The following is an 18892-nucleotide window of genomic DNA, read 5'->3' as shown; positions in this document are numbered from 1 at the left end:
TTATGAAACACACTGATATGTATGATGTATGTGCCAAATATGAATGAAAATGGTACATAAATCGTGGAAATATAGCAGTAAGGCCAAAAAGTCAGATGGCTGTCAATCGGCCATCCTTGACCAGATTTTGAAACAAATTGTCATGGACATGCATCCTAACATGTATAAAGTACATGTATGTGCCAAATTTGAATGAAAACTGACAGAGCACGTCCAAGATACCGCATAAAAAAACAAGTCATTGTCAATGACACGTCCCCGATCCGTTCATATTTGAGTGACATATACATTCAAAGCAGATCATGACCGAAATGCACCTGCATATGTACAACACATTGTGCTAAATCTGAACAAAATCCATCCATGCATGACTGAGATCCAGTTCTGGAATTGTGAAAATACGTGATTTTGATGCATTTCCGGCCTTAAAATGGCCATCATTCCGCTATTGTTAAGCAGATCATGAAACAAATGCACATATCTATTTGTGACATGATGTACCATGTGTGTGTGAAGTTTGAACTTGATCAATCCAGACATGTCTTGGATACGGATCCAGAACTGAATTCTTTAACAAAATGGCCGCCAGTCGGCCATTTCGAACTTGATCCGAAAAAAAAAAAGACGTGCATCAAGGTCCTATTATGTTTAATGTATGTACCAAATTTGAACAAAATCCATCCATGCATAACTGAGATACGGGTCCGGAATGGTGAAAATGTGCGATTTCAATGCATTTTCGGCCTTAAAGCGGCCCCCATTTGGCTATCGTTAATGAGATCATGAAACAAATGCACATACATATTTGTGACATGATGTACCTTGTGTGTGTGAAGTTTGAACTCGATCAATCCAAGCATGTCTCAGATACGGATCCAGAACTGAATTCTTTAAAACAAAATGGCCGCCAGTCGGCCATTTCGAACCCGATCCCCCCAAAAAAATGAGGTGCATCAAGGTCCTATTATGTTTAATGTATGTACCAAATTTGAACGAAATCCGTCCATGCATAACTGAGATCCGGGTCCGGAATGGTGAAAATGTGCGATTTTGATGCATTTTCGGCCTTAAAATGGCCGCTATTCGGCTATCGTTAATCGGATCATGAAAAAAATGCATGTGATGTATGAGTGAAGTTTGAACTTAATCGGTCCATGCATGTTCGAGATACAGGTGATCACGGACGGACGGACGCACACAGGGCAAAACATAAGTCCCCGTTTTCGGACTGCGTCCGAACGGGGACTAACAAAACAAGATGCCTGCCAGTCGACCATCTTTGATCCAATTGCGAAATAAATCGTCATGGACATGTATCCTAACATATATAATCTATGTACCAAGTTTGAATGACAACTGACAAAGCATGTCCAAAATACAACATTTTCAAAAAACAAGATGGCTGCCAGTCGGCCATTTTGATTCGAACCACTGCATGTGCATATGTCCCACATAAAGTACTAGGCACATGCAAAGAATGAACGGAATCGGTCCAAGGGATTCTGAGATACGACTCCGGACGGACGCACGGACACAGGGACGGAGACCGAATTATAAGTCCCCGTTTTCGGACTTCGTCCGAACAGGGACTAATCAAATCCAGCGAATATCCTTTTTTTCCTAAATTTTACATTCAACTCAGCAGTTTTATGTACATGAACACACAAACCGCACAAAACACAAATTAGGCAATGAGGGCGCTATTTCTTCGCATTGAAGAGTTATTTCTTGTGGGAATTATTTTAGCAATTCTGAGGTATTCACTTATTGTTTTCTTTAAAGCGAACCTAAATGCGGCCTTAATTTATAGTTGTGTATATTCTAAACTGTATTCGAAATAATATTGCAGTGGTTTAATTTTGTTTTAATTATAATTGTAGCTTGGATAGGCATTTGAAGTGCTTGCAATTAAACACCATGGAGGCCATTCATGGAAGGGAATAAATAACGAACGAACATATTTAACATCCGGGTACTTTTCAAAGCTATGACGTTTTAGTATCTGATCACATTCGTATACGCCATTGTACATAGCCGTTCATGCTGCCAAGCCTTGTGTACTACCAGTATAAACTCAACTTTTATATGCACAATGTGCTTTTTAAAACTTGGGTTAGAGCCTTATGCGTTTGAACCACAGTATTCTGAGAGTGAAAGTCCAATTGCGTTAAAGTACCGTACTTCCCTGATCGTAAGTCCCTCTCGAGTATGAAGCCCATCCCTATATTTTTACTTGGTATTTATGGAGTTGAAAGCATTCACGATTATAATATGCGTGTAAAAGGTGTGTTTCATTTCATAATAATCGTGAATGGCATGGTAGTTTGGTTCATGCTTTTAGTTTTATGAGAAAACTCGCATTAATTTCAGAGTGCGTGGCGAACGTACACAACGTGGTTCGCATGCTTTCTATTCTGTCATTTACTCAGGATGAACCCCGATGTTGCAATTCTTGAGTAATCCCTATTTCTTTGAGTAGTAGCTTTCGAAAAGCCAAAAATGTGATCGTTAAGTCGTGTACCTGGTTATTGGGCATGGTTTACTTTGAGACTATCATGAAAGGCCTAGGGTTTGAACGATGAGACATGTTGGCGACCGAGAAAGGTGTTTAAATTTTTCCTCCACACTCAGTTTACCCACGGTTACTATTAACCGTCATTTATATTTCGGAAATTGTGAATCGCCAGTTTTTAGGAAAAAAAATCATTGTTTTTTCGTTGCAATCAGTATGACAAATCGCATTTTAACATTGCAGTAATTCACTTCCGCATTGCGTTAAAAAATCATCGTCAATAATCGGAAAATTTCATCATTACGACACATCATTTTGATTGGTTAATGAAAGACATGACCTGTTATGTCGAAGGAAGTTGTTCCAGGTCAAATCGTGCTGAAAAACCTCATGGTGGAAAATTGCTTTGCGTCGACAGTTTGCGTACGATCGAAAACATACCAAAACGAAGATAATGATAAATGCCTTTGCCACTGTTTCCTCACAGACCCTACCCATTATTTCACCGTAAATTCAGATGGTATGTAAATCGTATTGTAACAAGTCATTGTCAATGACACGTCCCCGTTCCGTTCATATTTGAGTGACATATACATTCAAAGCAGATCATGACCGAAATGCACCTGCATATGTACAACACATTGTACTAAATCTGAACAAAATCCATCCATGCATGACTGAGATCCGGTTCCGGAATTGTGAAAATACGTGATTTTGATGCATTTTCGGCCTTAAAATGGCCATCATTCAGCTATTGTTAAGCGGATCATGAAACAAATGCACATATCTATTTGTGACATGATGTACCATGTGTGTGTGAAGTTTGAACTTGATCAATACAGACATGTCTTGGATACAGATCCAGAACTGAATTCTTTAAAACAAAATGGCCGCCAGTCGGCCATTTCGAACTTGATCCGGAAAAAAAAAATGATGAGCATCAAGGTCCTATTATGTTTAATGTATGTACCAAATTTGAACAAAATCCGTCCATGCATAACTGAGATCCGGGTTCGGAATGGTGAAAATGTGCGATTTCAATGCATTTTCGGCCTTAAAGTGGCCGCCATTTGGCTATCGTTAATGAAATCATGAAACAAATGCACATACATATTTGTGACATGATGTACCTTGTGTGTGTGAAGTTGGAACTCGATCAATCCAAGCATGTCTCAGATACGGATCCAGAACTGAATTCTTTAAAACAAAATGGCCGGCAGTCGCCCATTTCAAACCCGATCCAAAAAAAAAAAAATGACGTGCATCAAGGTCCTATTATGTTTAATGTATGTACCAAATTTGAACGAAATCCGTCCATGCATAACTGAGATTCGGGTCCGGAATGGTGAAAATGTGTGATTTTGATGCATTTTCGGCCTTAAAATGGCCGCTATTCGGCTATCGTTAATCGGATCATGAAAAAAATGCATGTGCATATGTCCCATATAATGTGTGATGTATGAGTGAAGTTTGAACTTAATCGGTCCATGCATGTTGGAGATACAGGTGATCACGGACACACGGACGCACACAGGGCAAAACATAAGTCCCTGTTTTCGGACTACGTTCGAACGGGGATTAATAAAATGTGTGTGTTTTTTATGAACATTTTTGTTTCTTCATTGTAAGTGTCGTTCAAAAATAAGTATTATTTTCCCGAGCCCGGCGTGGTGAACGAATAACTTTTTTGGATAATTTTTCGTTGTTTGCAAGATGGTTACAGTGTTTAACCCCAAAACAAAATAATTTTTTCTGAGTTGGTCCTCGAGTACAAGCTCATCCCTTACTTTTCCATTACGTGTTCATGCCTCCGGGCTTATGATCAGGGAAGTACGGTATACTGTGAAGATTCAGATCAGTTCAGTGTGAGTGATGAGAGTATATCGTCGACGATGCCCCTTGTTCGGATGATAGTTTTATTTCAAATTACATGGAAGTCTGTGAACAATCTGCTTGGTGTTCCAGTGACACTTGTCCCATGATTTGCCAGTGCAGCCCTGTGAATAAATGGACGAAAATGTTTCCACCACCACCCTACGAACTCAAGATTGCATACTCCAGCATCTATACTAAATTGAATAATTTGCACGCCGCACAGTGCAGTACTGGAAACAGCATTTATTAGACAGTTAGACAAAAAACAAAACAAAATGCCTGTCTCGATCAACCGCACATCCATAATGTTTGTATGTTGATACGCTTGTAAATAACATTAACGTAAAAGTCGAAACAACCAAGACTAGAAGTCAATTCACCAGTCCAGCCAACTATGGCTCCCTAAGTTGCTTATATTTAATCAGATACTATTTCGTCATCATGCTTTGTTACCTTACCTGTTTATACCTCATGAGGGCGTTTTTGATGGCAAGATGGCGCAAACGGAAGTCCTTCGCAGGTTTATGGTTTCTCATATTTAAATCATCATAACTCTGAAGATAATCATTTTTTTTTTCAAATTTATAATCAATATACATAACTTGATAAATAAAAACACCAAAATAGGCTCTATTTAGAAATTCTTGTCTGTGTTTTCAATATTTTGTACCTTCCACATGTACATGTCATTCAATTTCAATCTTTCCTTGAGTACAATATTTACATGTTCTTATTTCTAGAGGTGATTTGGATTGGGTATGTCGTACTTCCTCTATTTCTAATGTATGGTTATCAGTCGCACCACCAGTCGACAACCTCAAAGTACCGGCCTCGTTCCCGCCAGCATACATGTGCATGCCTTACGTTGATCAATCAACCCTCAACGACGTTGCAGATCGTGGTAAGTTTGTCGATTTATCGTTGTTCCATCCAGACAATATTCTGCCAAATTTCACTGTGTCGCAAAACACGCAAGTCTCCATAGATCAAGACAACCCTGGCATCGCAAATTGGTGCTCAACGGAGCACATCGCACTCATTCATCGGAAGCAAGATAGCCAACAAGATAACCAGCTTTTTCGTGGCTCCAGTAATGCATCAAGTCAACAACGCAACCAACAACAGAACTACACCCTGCAGCCCTTTCGCGGCAATGACAAAACATATTGACACCGTCACGACTCTGCAACCAACAACATCACTCGACAAAAACGCATTCGCAATCGGACTGCATGACCATCCTGACAAACAATTTACCGCATCTGTTCTCTTGGACATTTCCAGAGGTGCTGACTTGGGATTCACCGGCACCAATCACGCACGTGAAACAAAGAACGCCAAGTCAGCATACAGTAACCCACAAATCATCACAGAAGCCATTCTGAAGGAAATCAAAGCAGATCACGCGGTAGGTCCGTTTATACAACCTCCATTCCCTAATTTCGTTGTTAATTCACTCGGACTAAGGCCTAAAAAGAATGGAGGCCATAGAATCATCATGGACCTATCACAACCACGGACTGACAGTGTCAATTCAAACATCTGCAAGGATGAATTTTCACTGCATTATTCAACAGTTGACGATGCCGTGGCAATGATCAATAAACTAGGTCGTGCCACACTACTAGCGAAAATTGACATTCAGCACGCGTTTCGCCTATGTTCGGTCAGACGGGAAGATTGGCACCTATTGGGTTACAAATGGGACAACTACTATTTCTTCGACAGAGTTTTGCCATTTGGTCTCCGGTCAGCGCCTTTCCTTTTTAATCGCATTGCTGAGGCCATCAACTGGACTGTGTGTAACCGGACAAATAACAATAACATTCTGCACTACTTAGATGACTACCTCATCGCAGGACCAGCTAATTCTAAGGTATGTGCAAGCAGTCTTGACACCATGCTAACAACATGTCAAGCGTTAGGGGTTCCCATTGCACAAAACAAACTAGAAGGCCCAACAACCACACTGACCTTCCTTGGCATTGAGATGGACACCGTGAACAGAGTACTGCGACTACCGCAAGACAAACTCAATGACATTACCTCGTCCATTGAAAAATGGTCCACAGCAACAACTTGTACAAAACGAGAACTATTATCATTAATTGGCACCCTCAGCTTTGCATGTAAATGCATCCCAGCTGGGCGGATATTCCTACAACAAATGATCGACTTGTCAACCACCGCCTCTGCATTGCACCAACGAATTACGCTTTCAACAGCCTTTCAACTTGACCTAGAATGGTGGAAAGACTTCCTACCCACTTGGAATGGCACAGCCAGTTTTCTTGACACAACTTGGACACCTGCGCCAGAAATGGAACTATACACCGATGCATCATCGACTATTGGATGTGGCGGGTATTTCAACGGCGAGTGGTTTTCCTTACCATGGTCGGCATTCCTGTCCAACAATGACCACCAGCATTCCATCGCATGGAAAGAACTGTTACCAATCCTCCTATCATGCTTAATTTGGGGGCACTTGTGGCACGGAAGGAAAGTGATGTTTCACTGTGATAATGAGAGTATTGTTCACACATGGTGCAAAGGTTCCACACGCTGTCCCTACATCATGCAACTCATTCGTGCAATTTTTCTTACCGCTGCCTCATCAAATTTCCATGTCATGATCACCCACATACGGGGAACCGATAATAACATTGCAGATGCTCTTTTTCGCTTACAGATGAACCGATTCCACTCTCTTGCACCACATGCAACAAGCCAGCCAATCAACTCTCAGAACCACATCGACTACCTGCGTGGCCGTCACCTGCTGACCTGACTGCCCTGGAAAACAGAGCTAAGTATTATGCTTTCCATTCTCTTGCCGGCTCAACTCGCCGCACTTATACAACCGCTCAGACCAAGTACATTAACTTTTGTCATGCTTATGGCATATCCACACTGCCTGTTACGCAACAAGCAGCAACGTTATTTGTCACTTTTCTGGCATCATCAGGGCTTGCTTACAATACCATCAAATTATATCTTACGGCATGTATGGCCATGCACATTGAGGCGGGCTATGAAAATGTGGTATCCAGTTACTCAAACCTTCACCGAACCCTCCAGGGAATCAAAAGACAACATGGTGGGCCAGTTCGAAAACGTTTGCCAATCTCAATGAAATTGTTACGCACACTCAAGAATACGCTTCGTGCATCTACCGTACTACAACCAGCTGATCAGTTAATGCTATGGTCAGCGATCACCATGGCTTTTTTCGGGTTTCTGCGTGTCAGCGAATTTGCCGCTCCATCACCAAATAGCTATGACCCGTCAACAACAATGTTACATTCCGACATTAATTTGGACAATGCTCGAAACATTCTTATCATTCACATCAAGGCATCTAAGACTGACCCGTCACAATTGGCGCATCTAGTTCATCGGTATGTGCGGTGCGAGCATATCGCCGTTATAAGAACATTACTGCTCAACAACCAATGGGCCCAGCATTTCGCTTACCCACATACTTCAGCAACTGCTTGCGCAATCGGGACAGCCTAACATCACACAGTACACCAGCCACAGTTTCCGAAGTGGGGCAGCCACCACGGCAGCCACTGCAAACATACCTGGCTGTCTTGGAAGGTGGCGCAGTGATGCCTATCAGGTGTATATACAGACACCAACAACAACACTGGAGCGAATTCCTGGACTCCTTGTGCACCAATAACATCACTCAACGTTTGCCTGAACATTTGTGACAAACTTTCATTTGATCAATCATGTGTTAAACTATAATATGTGGAACTCTCCGATCAATTTGTTGAACTTTTAAAACAATGTGAAAAACTCTTTGAGCAATGATGTATACAACTCTTTGACCAGTTGTGTTGAACTCTTGCTTGTGTCACTGCAGATACGTTCAGTGTTTCCCTCTTGTAGCAATTTTAGTCATTCATTAATTTAGCCTTATCGACAAGTTTGATTTCTTTAAGCATTGCAACTCATGCGACCATTTAAATATATTTTTGTAGATCTTAAATCAATGCAGTACTGTGTATGGATGGCTTCGCATTTTGATACCGTATAATTTCCTTTATTCCTGCCTGATTCAGTTTGTCATTTATGTTGTATCAAGGTACGTTAGTACTTGACTGTATTTGTTTGACCTCATATTTTAACTTGCGTTATGCACAACTCGCTTATCACTGCACAGGTCATGTTTGACTACGATTTCGGCTGAATTTGCTGTGCTCGAAGATACATTATGTTAATCCACCTCAGTCGCTTTATCATTACCACATGTTTTTTACTTGCAGATACACATCCACGTTCGTTCGACAATGACTGTGATATTGCACCACTCGTAATTTGGGGGTTGTCACTGCAGCGGCCTCAGCCTTGCTTGGGTATTTTACTGCGGTGCTCTTGCCACAGTGCGAGTCTACATTGTGACTCGTACTGTGACAACAGCCCCCTCAACGCCCATTGGCAGGGTTGCTGTAGAGGCCGTTCACACTCAGGTACCACGTTGTCCATGTCATGGTGCAACTCAAATCTGCGAGTTGCATCATGGGGTCGGCCGCTACGACACCTGCATGTGAGGGCGAATACTCCGCACTTATTTACTGGCAATATCGTGTGTTCACTGTGTGTTCATTTCCCATACCTTGTCCCTCATACAGCTCTGATGCGTTAATTGGCTGATTACATAGTAATCTGAGTTTAACGTAAAAGGCTGGATGCACACCATCTCATCATGCACTTCTTAATCTTTAGTCATAACCCCGGTAACACTGGGCCCCACACCTGCAGTTAATTAACTACACCCATCTGTGTTTGCATGTCAACTGACTCCTTTGTCTAATGTTTAATCTACCTTTGCTTATACATTTGTATTCCTTAATGACACTTTTGTTTCGTGTTTACATCATGCATGCACATTCATTCCACTTGTTTATTCCATAATCCTCATATCTTCACCCAATCAACTCTTTCCTAATTTGTAATCCTCATATCTACACCCAATCATATTCGTCCTGTACATCGCTATCACTCTTTTCACTAGTAGTACAGACCACTTGCATTGTAACTGCCATCGTGCATGCTGCTAGTTTTCTTACCTCCCACCCACCCAACAAAGAAAAAAAAAAAGAAAAGAAAAAAGTTACACATATATTGTTGGTACCCAGAGTGTACTCTGTAAAATATGCATTTATTTCTTTATCAATAAAGTACAGGGGGTTGTCACTGCAGCGGCCTCAGCCTTGCTTGGGTATTTTACTGCGGTGCTCTTGCCACAGTGCGAGTCTACATTGTGACTCGTACTGTGACAACAGCCCCCTCAACGCCCACTGGCAGGGTTGCTGTAGAGGCCGTTCACACTCAGGTACCACGTTGTCCATGTCATGGTGCAACTCAAATCTGCGAGTTGCATCATGGGGTCGGCCGCTACGGCACCTGCACGCGAGGGCGAATACCCCCCACTTATTTACTGGCAATATCGTGTGTTCACTGTGTGTTTATTTCCCATACCTTGTCCCTCATACAGCCCTGATGCGTTAATGTATGGTTATATATATCCTAAAAGTTGTCATTTAAAAGTCAAATTTAAAATATAGGGAGAAAAGTATTTTCACTGATTCACTCCTCCAGAAAAAATAGCGAAAATAAATAACTTAACAGTAGTATGTTGTAGTAAAAACAAGATTAAGGAATGAATACAGGGTCAGACAGACGGTAACTGGCACAATATTAGCTCCCATTGGTAAGCTCTGCACGCTGCATCTTATCAATCTATTGTGATAAGAAACAGGTGACATGCAATATGAACCAAATAAACCATTAACTTAACAGTAACCTGTACAATCTGCTTTTATAATCAAATGCGTTTTGTATAATAAATGAATAAGCATATTAACAGCAAGCTTGTTAAATGGTGGTGCAATCGATGGAAATATGCACACCATTTTAAATAAAACATTTTTGTGAACTACCGGTACTGTAAAACATATTGAAATATAGCTACAGGCCATTTTAGCGAATTTGACTCAACGCATGAATTAACACAACCTTAATTTAGCTAAAATTACAGGTTAGCTAAATTAGCTACCGTACTTATCCGGGTAAGAGCCCATGCCTGGGCAAACGCCCACCTCCCACTTTTGACACAATAAAGAAGTTGAGGTCATATCCGGACACACGCCCAGGGGGTCTTTTTCTACAAAAAAAAATCTATTTTCTATTCGTTGACTGTGGTTGTATTAACAGTTGACTTTCTTGAAGACTGTCGTGATACTTTTAAATAATGTTAATTGCGTAAAACAAGGGGTGAACGCAAAATAGCTGTGACAGCTTTCTGCCTTCAGGGCAGCGCGTTCTGAATCATAACAGTCAGCAATTCTATAAAAATATATATTAAAGCAGAAACGGCAGTTCTCTTTTTAAAATATGTAGTGGCCCTAAAATTGGCCGGCTGTTTGGTTTGTGCTTCCTTAGAAACGATTCAGGCAAATCGTAAAAGGAGAGCCGCAAGTGTCGCACTCGTTCGGCTTTAGCGCCGTCGACAATGAAACCAATGTTGCAATATTGTAGCAACCCGTACCTGGAGAGTGGTTGAAATCACGTTATTTTGGCTTTATAAAATATTTTGTAGCAGCTTGCGAATCCATAACTGGGGTCAGCAATTTTGCAATTTTTTTACCATCTTTCATCACCGTCATGAAAACATTCTTCTGTCGTTGGATAAAAAAAAACTTTCTATTTCAAGTCCACCGCAATATCCATATAGTGAGACATTCCAACCGCCGGAACTTGCTGAATGATAACTTTCACTGTGATTAATAAGCGTTGAGTCTGATAAAAAAGCAATGTCACGATTTGACCTTTATGATGAAATACTAGTAGTGATGTCATTATTAGCCAATCAGTAAAGCAGATGCATAAAGGTCAAAGACGATTGCTAGACTGTAAACAAAAGCATCGTGTGCCATCGCAGCAGAGCAACCCCATTTTTCTTGTCTCTTTATTATGATTAGACATGAATGAAAAGTGCCAAGCTGACAGACTGCGAAATCCGTGGATTAAAAGTGCTAAGTCCAAATTGTGTGGGACGATATCGACGAACTTCAGGAATAAGTTGTAGGGATTTTGTTCGACGGCTACAGTGATGCCGACTTGGACATTTGAGGGTTTTAAGTTTGACGAAGATGACAATGAACGTACAAATAAAGATCTGAGAATTTTTTTTCAAACAGCTATGAATTTTTATAATTTTTACTGTGTAAATTTGTAAATTATTATTGATCTTGTATGACGGTTGATGCGTATTTTGTCGAGACCGGAAATCATTTTACGCAGTTTAACCCCTGACATTTTAATTCATTTTGAGTTCATGCGTGTTTGTCGGCGGGAAAATCCTAATTCAAATGATTCCTCACTGTTGATTTTTATTATTTCTGTTTTTTTGTCACATTACAAGCAATACATTATTTTTGTTCTACTTCTAGTGTTGCATATTGTTCATTTATTTCCGTTGCATGTTTTCATTTACCGTTCTATTTCCTGCCGCAGTTCGACCGAACTGCGTGTTGCCGATTTTCGCGAATTTTCGTTTTTTTTGCCGGGGATCTCCTGGCAAACGCCCACCCCTTCTTTTTGGTAATTTTCCATGTTCAAGACCCTGGGTTTATACCCGGATAAATACGGTAAAATGACATGCTAGCTAAAAAGATGTGTTTTATAGTAGAAGCTAAAATATAATTATACAGATCAGCTCATTAAATTTCCACTTAAACCATAATAGTTATTGGTATGTATAGAATTATTGAATTATGTGACATATTTGATGGTAGATATGTCCTACATGTTGATCAACTTTCATTTGCTTTTTTAGATCTTGAATCATTTTCCTAAGCACATGGATTCACTCAAAGTGGAAAAATTATTTCCATAAGAAGAAAAAGGACGATAACCGTAATATCAGAGCTGCATTTCAAGATGCATTTAGTGCTCTACCAATTATTTTTAGCTAGAGATTAAAAAAAACGCATGTCACTATACCTATATAAAGATGATAATCTTGTAGGTGACCTACAAATAAAACATAATATAGTGGCAGTACCTGGAATCCCTTCTGGTGGTTAGTGGATATCATTTGGATAGTGACCATTTTGCTAATTTCATTCCATTTTTAATTTTGGGCAAAAGTGAGGAGAGATGTTTAATTGAATTATGATTTTATAAAGAAATTTCAAAATTAATGACCAGTATGGGACAGCACAATTGCACTGAAAATCAATAGCGGCATAGCAACACTGATACTGTTTAGGAATAACTTTAGATAAGGAAATATCATAATTTTTTCATATTGTGTATATGTGTGTATTATATTGACTCATGAATATTGCTATGGATGTAGAAAGTTTTTGAAATCTTAGTCACATGATAATGCAAGACACCAGAGACAATGACAAAATGGGATATTTATATTCATTCATGGTTATAAACAATCTGATGATTTATTCCAACTCACTGGAGGGAAATGAAATCTGGCAATTATAAAATAAACGGAGCGTGGCACAAGCTGTGGTACACATATACTTAATACCAGGTATATACATACATAACAATGGCAATGAGAATCTAACTCTACTGACAATGAAGGGACCATGCCCAATGCTGCATACTGAGATGAATGCAGGACAAAAACAAGTAAATAGAAATAAATAAATAAAACTGTACTCGTCTGACTTGGTGCATAGGGTACTCAGATAACAAAAATTAGTCGAGCACCCCACTCGAAAAATTGACCAAAAGACAACATTAGAAGGAATAGTAAGTCTTTTTTGGTGGAAGTTAATTGCGAAATGAGTTGAATCACTATTGATTTTCACAATACTGTTACAATGACCAAACAGAAATGATCACACAAATATGCATGTTTTATTACAATATTTACATACCATCAGAATTTACGGTGAAAAATTTTAGGAAAACGGTCAAAGTCAAGAGATTCATCAATAACTTTTTTCAAATGTTCGCAAACTCTCTTTTCTTGCACATGATAGGTCAAGTGGTTTATTAACCAATCAGAATGCAATTTTATAATGACGCAATTCTCTGGGAATTTTCGAGGCATTTTGGTAACACAATGCGGAAGTGAATTATAGTATAGTTTGATCTGTAGGAATTGATTTTAGCGAACAAATGGCATAATTTTTTTTGTAGTACTTAGACATCGAAAATTAATTTTTGTATTGCATTAATGCCCTCAGGAAGTCCCAGAGAATTGCATTTGTACAACACAGCATTCTGATTGGTTAATAACAGACTTGACCTATTAGGTCAAAGGACATTGTTGGCAGGTCAAATTGTGCTTGAAAACAACATGCTGGAAATTCCTTTATATCAAGAGTTTGCATATGATCAAACACATTCAAAGTTGACGATAAAGATCTTGACTTTGACTGTAACATAGTAAATTCTGATGGTACTTAATTAATATTGTAATAGAATGTACATATTTTTGTGACCATTTCTGTTTCTTTGTTGTAAAAGTGTGTGAAAATCAATGGCCACAAAACTAAATTCACAGTTTTAATTTCCCTGGAGAGATGGTCACTTGCAGAATTGTGCGATGTTGGTACTTAGCTAAGTGCCCACCCTCCTAAGAAAAACCCTGGGTGCTAAGTTGGACAATTATGGTACATGTATGTAAAAGTGATGTACTGTAAAATGACTAATTTTCACTGGGTTTAAATTTCACTGATTTACCATTTCAGGCATATTCAGTGGGTTTTAAATTCACGGTTTTATCATTTAAATAATTTGTTTTATGCTAAATTTTACATATTCACTGGGTTTTAATTTAGCGCATTTTCCAGTCAGCGAAATAAGCCAAATTAAAACCCAGTGAATAGTTAACCATTTTACAGTATACATAAGTTTACTTTTAAGTTCTACATTGTTAAACTTGTAAGTTTGTTATATGAATTATAGGGGATATTCTGGGTTGGGTGTACGGTATGTTTAGTTTATACAGGGTTAGAGTTCAACAAGACTGTTCTTGAAAAACAAATTATGACTGGATTTCTGAAGACCGATGTAATCTCGACATGACATTCTAACCTCAAACAGTTATTTATAGTTACTTTGTTGTTTTTAAAAAATGAAATTTACTGGATTAGGTGACCTGGTATAAATACACTCTGATATACGATTCAATTTCCGAATTATTTGTTGTTTTTGTTAGTTTTCGCATTTGTTGGACTTCACACAAGTGTTTATGTTTCAAATAAAATATCCAATCTATTATAATCAAATGCTAATCACCAATCATCTGGAATTCCAACCAGCTTACAAATATGACAGCTGTAGATTCCTACCCGAACAAGTACTGTACCGGTACATGCACTTCACATTGAACAAAGCGTGTTGAAAAATGGAATGTTAAATATCTATATTGGCATTGACACAATACTTCAATACGTTGTTTCAACATGATCTTTATACAGTATCATGTTGACCCCATAATTATTTTTATTATTAGTAAGTAGACATAAATAACTCACTTCGGCGGGTGGGGGGTGGGTGGGGTGGTTACTTTAACTTTTGAGTGGCAATGAATTGTGCTATTAGAATGCTCTTGGCATGCTACTTTCTCAGTTGATCTTCATTGTACTTTTTTTTTTGAGTTCAAATATCCAAAAAGAGTATGATTATTCTATAATAATTATTATTATTAATTATTATTATTATCATAACTTTCTTGATGTGGATGTGGCTCCTAACCTTTTCGCAACCAGATATTTTTGTCAAAATTTGTCTACAGTTTTTTTCTTATATTATCCAATATTTATGGAAATTAACCTTAATTTTGGAGCCGACAGACAAAATTTGAGTCAATTTTTAGTTTTTACTTAAAACATTTTTTGTACCAATCTTCTGACAGAAAGTGTAGACTATAAACAAGATTATTATTTTATATTTATTTTATTTGTGATGAAAAGAGGAAGCTGGTGGTTAAAAAGTAAGATTTTCTTCACACATGCCGAGAAATGTACCATTTTCACATCTGTTTTTAGTGTTCCTTCACACCAGTGTGCAAAACTCATGTAAAATTTGTACTGGAAAAGCAGGCCAGCGAGTAGAAAAAAAATACTGGCCATGAACAAACTTCTATTACTGCACTAGTTGTACATTCATAGCAGTTCTGTTTAAGTTCAAGTTATCTTGCTAATTGACTGTCCGACTAATTCTCAGAATAGCTGTAATATGAAATTTAATTCAAGTTTAACTTTACAATCAGGATCAATCCATTTCAAAATTAAGATCTACACAAGCTTCATTAAGAGCAACAATATTCTTCTTCCCCAATCTATATCACAGACAGATGACTCAGTCTCAGTAAATTTGTAACAAGACAAATTAATGCAGGGATCTCGCCAGCCCAACGGGAGTGCCAGTCGGTCATGAATATTAATGAGCTATATGAATATTAATTTGCAATGAATATTAATGAGTTCGATCATTACGTTTCACAATTTAGAAGAATTTGAATTTAAAAATGAAATGTATTCATAATGCGAATGCTGCAGACTAAAAACAGAAACAAATAAATAATTGTTACAATATTAATGTCTATTGTAAACAGTTAAATAAAACACATCTGAAACATTTCAGCTAGGAATATGTTTACAATCTTATTTGGTGTATTGTTTGTTATTTATTATTTGTATCATCAACTACTAAAATGTATATATTCACAGTAATGAACAAACAAATAAAACTTCAAAACTTTCAAAGTTATGACGTGACATAACTTACTTCGCGATGTTATACACCGGTTATACCAATAATTCTTCTTACTCAGTCATGATGCCATGCAAAAATATTTTTTGATATGAAATAAAAGTAAAATGGTTATGGTAAGTGGTTATTTTTTATCCCTTGATCGTTTCTGTAAAAAACCCAGCCAGCCATGATCTTTGTGACGCATTAGTTGACCGGCATATGTCCTTTGACCCGATGGGTCAAGAATGCCATTAACCAATCAGAATGACGCATGGTAATGCCGGTAGAATCCGAAGTTTTCTGAATGGTAGTGATCATAAAAATTACATTGCGGAAGTAAAGCGATGTCGTAGCACAATGTATTGGCATTGATTTCAGTTGAAAACTGCATGATGGTTTTCGAAAGAGGTGTTTAGAAATTTTTAAAAGGTAAACTAGGTCTTGAAACAAGAGTTTTTACATGATCCGTGATAACAGTTCAAATGTATTTTACCAAATCACGCAATAAACACATTGATTTTTTTCTTGTCGGGTAGCATAAACTGATCGTGAACTCTGCTTTGGCCATGTTATATCAAGGTGGAATTGATTTTGAATGAATTTTAGCTAAAGACTGTGTCTATCACAGAAAGTATTTTCTTACAAACAAAGAGGTGCTAATTTCACAAAATTGACAAGCCGATACGTATCGTGCGACTAGGTCAATTGTTTACAAATTATAATCCACGACTGGCAGGATACGTGTCGGTCGGCACATAATTGTAATAACAATCAGACAATAGTCCTGGTCGGAAGCATTTCCTTGGTGGTCGCTAATTTTGTATGCTGGTTGGACGCGACCAGCGTGGCGAGATCTCTGAAGGTATGTCATTGAATGTAGCTAATTCAAATAATTTGAGAAATCTGTCCTTGTATGTAGAATAAAGTGATACATTTTCCCTTTATTGTGAAAAAAAAAATTAAAAGAATCTCCCTACTTCTTTTCAGAGTGCTAGGGAATTTAATTATTTTCCCCCTTTACCAGTTTTGAAATCCTGCATGAGTCAGCTCGTTTTATTGTTTTTCACCTCAGGAAGTTGTGCTTAAAGAAGTGAAATGCACCATGGGAGTACCACAAAAATCTAAATATTGCATTTTAAATTTTACATATATTTTCAGAATATATTCATACACTCATAAAATAAAATAAACCATTGCAGAACCTCTTTAAAATAATTCTGAATTCTAAAAATGAATCATGATTTAACTGAACTGAACCATGTCACAATGACAGCAAAGACTGAACAAATAATTTTTTTTTGGGGGGGGGGCATTTTCAAAAAAATGTGGGACGAATTGTCACTTAAAATGGTTCCCTTTGTACAGACATAATTGACATGTAATTATTAATATTAATTGCAGTAGTGGCTTTGTGCATTCTTTAATTTAAAAAAAACAAAACAAAACATACTTCACACATCGGTAATCTGGGAATTAGATATTATTATTACAAATCAAATACTTGCACCAATATTTACTTTTTGGCTGATACAAGATTCATAATAATTTCAACAATTTCATAACATTCTGAGCTAAAAAATAATATGATATCTTAATATGGTCCATTGAATCCAGATATTTTGATATGAAAGAAAATTAATGTGGAATACAAATCGAGTTGGATTAACATTTATAATGTACGGTAGCTGGAACCAGAAATTACTCAAACCATTGTACAATAACAAAGAAAGTCATTTTTTAGAGTATCGTAAATAAAACAGTAAAATGAGCAAATTTAAATGACCATCAAATTATGTGATTATTTTATTAATGGTTTGAAAAGTTATTCATTTATTAATAGTAACGATAAAGTATACAACAAAGACCATGAAATGTGAACTAATTACGCAAATCAAGCCGGAAACGTACATGTACGAAAGACGAATCTGTATACGTTTTTATTTGGCTAAAATTTACACTTTTCATCTTTTTCACACAACGGGCCAATTTGTAAATATAGCATTTGTTGTCGTCATTTTTATCTGTGAAAGATGGTCTGCCATTTTGACTGTCATTCGTGTAATGCGAGTACGCAAAAGAACGATTCAGAACTATACTGGGTGGAAACCAAAACGCACTGAAACCATAAAATTGTAACAGCGTTGGCACTTTCTGTTTTTAATGCCACTGTCGATCACCCAAATGATACACACAAAAACAAGCTTTCTTCTACTTTAAGACTGATAAAATGTTGTGATTTTTACGATGAACGAAATATTATAAAAGTTAAACACCGCGCGTCTTTGACGCAGTGACCTTTTTGATTACATAGGAATACACACAGTCTGGGTTGAAATTCCTGACCCTCTACTCTTGACAAACAACAACGCTACTCACCAAGCTGCCAAACTTATCAGGGTTATACTCGATCCTGGTACCCTTTAATTCCTATAGTTTCAGGTTATGTGACCATTTCTATGAATAACTTAATCATTTCGGTGCATCTTGATCACTCTCCAGGTCGGCAGGCTGGATATTTGTTCAAAATCACGCGCCCACCATTACCATCCCATAATAACCGCAACAATTTCCGCGAAGTGCCAACCTCGAACAAAAACAGTTTTCTTATTACTTTTTAAGAATAATATTCTACAAATACAATATTGTAGAATATCAAAATACAGATTATAAAAGAGTTATTATTTATTTATAGCCTCTATATTTTATTTACTTAAGACACGTATAAGAAATGCGATTGGTTTCAATAGAGAGTAA

The 18892-nt window shown here is 37.7% G+C and overlaps 1 protein-coding gene across 2 annotated transcripts in view; it reads right to left on the bottom strand.

Moving 5' to 3' along the window:
• The window catches only part of LOC100377596 (protein lin-54 homolog), a 50666-nt gene extending 31956 nt beyond the window's left edge, over positions 1-18710 (bottom strand). For both annotated transcript variants that reach the window (XM_006824846.3, XM_085493616.1), the window contains exon 1: positions 18515-18710. The gene's annotated coding sequence lies outside the window, so the exon portion shown is untranslated. The remainder of the gene's footprint in view (positions 1-18514) is intronic.
• Positions 18711-18892: the final 182 nt, after the last annotated feature.

Source organism: Saccoglossus kowalevskii, chromosome 19 (assembly GCF_978046115.1).
Source record: "Saccoglossus kowalevskii chromosome 19, keSacKowa6.1, whole genome shotgun sequence".
NCBI classification, from domain to species: Eukaryota; Metazoa; Hemichordata; class Enteropneusta; family Harrimaniidae; genus Saccoglossus; species Saccoglossus kowalevskii.
This window is presented reverse-complemented; position numbering and strand designations above follow the sequence as displayed.